Genomic DNA, 3,892 nt, shown 5'->3' on the forward strand with positions numbered 1-3,892 from the left:
AATAGTGGGTCTAATGAGACTGAGGAACTTAAATTAATTAAAGAAAAAGTACTGGAGGAATTAATGGGACTAAAAGTTGACAAATCCCCTGGACCTGATGGCCTAAATCCTAGGGTTCTAAAAGAGGTGGATGCATTGGTTGTGATCTTCCAAAATTCCCTCGATTCTGGAACAGTCCCAGTGGATTGGAAGGTAATAAGTGTAACACCGCTATTCAAGAAAGGAGGGAGAGAGAAAAAAATGGAACTACAGCTAGTTAACCTGACATCAGTCATTAGGGAAATGCAGAATCCATTATTAAAGAAGTGGTAACAGCAGAGTCATCATGGTTTTATGAAAGGGAAATTGTGTTTGATAAATCTATTAGTTTTTTGAGGAAGCAACTAGCAGGGTAGATAAAGGGGAACCAGTAGATGTCGTCTATTTAGATTTTCAAAAGGCATTCGATAAGGTGCCACAGGTAAGGTTATTGCACAAGATAAGGGCTCATGGGGTTGGTCGTAATATTAGCATGGATAGAGAATTGTTTAAAGGACAGAAAAAAGTAGGAATAAACAGGTCATTTTCAGGTTGGCAGGCTGTTACTAGTGGGGTGCGGCAAGGATCAGTGCTGGGCCTCAGCTATTTACAATCTACATTAATGATTTAGATGAAGGGACCGTGTGTAATGTATCCAAGTTTCAGACGATACAAAGCTAGGTGGGAAAGTAAGCTGTGAGGAAGACAAAGTCTGCATAGGGATATAGACAGATTAAGTGAGTGGGCAATAAAGTGACAGATTGAATAGAATGGGATTCCAGTAAAACTATTGTTAAATACCTTCCAAAAAATCAATTTATTATTTATTCATGGGATATGGGCATCACTGGCAAGGCCAGCATTTATTGCCCATCCCTAGTTGCCCTTGAGAAGGTGATGATGAGCCGCCTTCTTGAACCGCTGCAGTCCGTGTGGTGAAGCTACTCCCACAGTGCTGTTTGTGTGTGGGGGGGGGGGGGGGGGGGGGGGAGGGAAGAAGAGGGGGAGTTCCAGGATTTTGACCCAGCGACGATGAAGGAACAGCGATATACTTCCAAGTCAGGGTGGGGTGTGAGTTGGAGGGGCACTTGGAGCCTTGTCCTTAGAGGTGGTAAAGGCCATGGGAAGTGCTACTGAAAAAGCCTTGGAAAGTTGCTGCAGTGCACCTTGTAGATGGTACATATTGCAGCCGCAATACACCAGTGGTGGAGGGAGTGAATGCTTAAGGTGGTGGATGGGGTACCAATCATGCAGGCTGCTGTATGTTTGATGGTGTTGAGCTCCTTGAGTGGTGTTGGAGCTGCACTCATCCAGGCAAGTGGAGAGTATTCCATCACCCTCCTGACTTGTGCCTTGTAGAGGGTGGAAAGGCTTGGGGAGTCAGGTGAGACACCAGCCACACAATACCTAGCCTCTCTGACCTGCTCTTGTTGCCACAGTATTTATGTGGCTGGTCCAGTTAAGTTTCTGGTCACTGATGACCCCCAGGATATTGATGGTGGATGATTTGGTGATGGTAATGCTGTTGAATGTCAAGGGGCGGTGGCTAGATGCTTGCTTTTTGGAGATAATCATTGCCTGCCACTTATCAGCCCAAGCCTGACCATCATCCAGGTCTTGCTGCATGCAGGCATGGACTGTTTCATGATCTGGGGCATTGTGAATGGCACTGAACACTGCAGTCATCAGCAAGCATCCCCACTTTTGACCTTATGGAGGGAAGGTCATTAATGAAGCAACTGAAGATGGTTGGGCCTATGACACTGCCTTGAGGAACTCCTGCAGCAAAGTCCTGGGGCTGTAATGATTGACCTCCAACCACCGCAACCATCTTCCTTTGTGCTACATATGACTAGCTGAATTCCAGCACTGTTGCAAGTGGTGGAATTCAAAGTGGAACAAGCACCTGTCCAAAAGGAGGGGGTAGAAATCTACTGAAGGAAGTAGTTGCCTATTTTTAAGCAGTAAACAAAATTTTACTAGACAAGTAAGCAAAATAAAACACCTATACAAGTCACTGAAAGAGTTTGCCTTACATTGTTCAAAAGACAATGCTGAATTTATGTTAAGGAAAGCAAGATGTAAACTGAAGAATGACTCCAGATTGTTACACCATTGAAAACAGAGGTTATGCTCTGCTTTTCTTTTGACTTTTCTTTAAGTCAAACTCAATTGATGCTTTTGAAATTGAGAAGGCAAATAATGCACATTAAACTTGTGGCATACAAAAAAAAAGTGTCCAAACAACTACTGCCTATGCTATGGAACTTCTAGGAATGCAAGAGACATTCTTCACCCCATGTGCAAGAACTAGGACCAAAGCCATCAATGCATTGCAAGCATCAGGCTGCATCTCCTCAGTCAGCAACCAGGGGTAGGGGTGAGAGAAAGTAAAGTTAGCTTTACATCCCTTTGCCCAAGCGCCTCATGTGAATCTTGATTAAGTAATACATCAACAATTAAATCACAAGTTGTCTGACCTAAAAGGTTCTGCCACCACAATGAAGGCAGATGGATGTATGCACCAAGACTGGCATTAATGGAAGCCAGAGTGGAAATCAAATGCTGAGAGTCAAGTATCACCATAATTGGGGTTCCAGTTGCTACTGAAGTTCCCCACCTACAATTAGTTTGATGGGATATGGTGTGTATCCAGCTTGTGGGCAGGAGGTAACATGATGAGGAGTTATGCTACCATTCAAGAGGTGTTTCTAATAGCTACTGAGCAGCTGGTACCAGTCTAATTGAGAAGGTGCAGTTTGTTTGGAGCTGGTGCGGGGGGGGGGGGGAAAAGAGAAAAAAAAACGCATGCGTGCGTGCGCGCGCTCTCAAGAGCGAGGGAGAGGAAATTGAGCTGATGGAAGTAGATTTATCAAGAGGGCTGGTATTATTTCTTGAGGTTCAGACAACACTGGACACCAATGCCCCCCAAAAAACTAGCAAGCTTACTTATGCTGCTAACTGGTTAAGCTCCAGAAATACCCTTCGCCTACCTGGGATCCCAAGCACTGGATTACCAACCTGTGCCAAAGCTCTTTGGATTTGAGCAGGTGCAGCATATGTCCCAGTTAGTTTCAGCTAGAGTAGTTATATTCTGTGCAGATTTCACAGTATCTTGGTTGGAGACTCTTGTGCATAAGTGTCAGACACCTAGTTAACTTGGCACAGACAAGAGGTCAAAAAGGGCCTCCTCCTGTGCCGTAAACTTCTAAGATTCAAAACAACTGACCAGGCGCCTGGTATTTAAAAGCGGATATATATTTATCTTTAAGAAGTGTCTAGATTAGAGGTTCTCTCATGGTTTGAGTTTTGTCTGCAAGGCTATAGTTTGTCATGGACTACAATTTCAGATGTTAATTTTTTTTGTTCATGGAATGGAGAGTCACTGGCAAGGCCAGCATTTATTGCCCATCCACAATTGCCATCGGGGTGACAGGGAGCCACCTTTTTGAACTACTGCAGTTTGATACAACAGAGTGGCTTGCTAGGCAATTTGTGGGCAGAGTCAACCTGTGTCTGGAGTCACATAGGCCAGACCAGGGTGGCAGATATGTGGCAGCAATAGACATCAACAGCATCCTCAGCCTGAACTGGAGGAAGATGATATTTTTATGCACAATTTAAATAGTATGTTTGAAAATACAGAAATCAACCACCAACTGTACCAGGCTCAGAGGGCTTAAACCAGGTGAATAAAGCACAGTGGTGTGGAACTAATGTGAAAACCTTACATCTGCAGTTTCTATCTGAAAGTGTACATGTTGAGATCTAGGCCCTAAACATTTACCCTAATTCCTTCAATTACAAATATTGCATTATGGAAATAGCAAATGAACATGCACCTAAAGCAGTAATTACTACAGGTATACAGAAA

The sequence above is a fragment of the Somniosus microcephalus genome, chromosome 19, assembly GCF_052327205.1.
Source record: "Somniosus microcephalus isolate GS21.2 chromosome 19, FLI_Smic_1.0, whole genome shotgun sequence".
In the NCBI taxonomy this organism is placed as follows: Eukaryota; Metazoa; Chordata; class Chondrichthyes; order Squaliformes; family Somniosidae; genus Somniosus; species Somniosus microcephalus.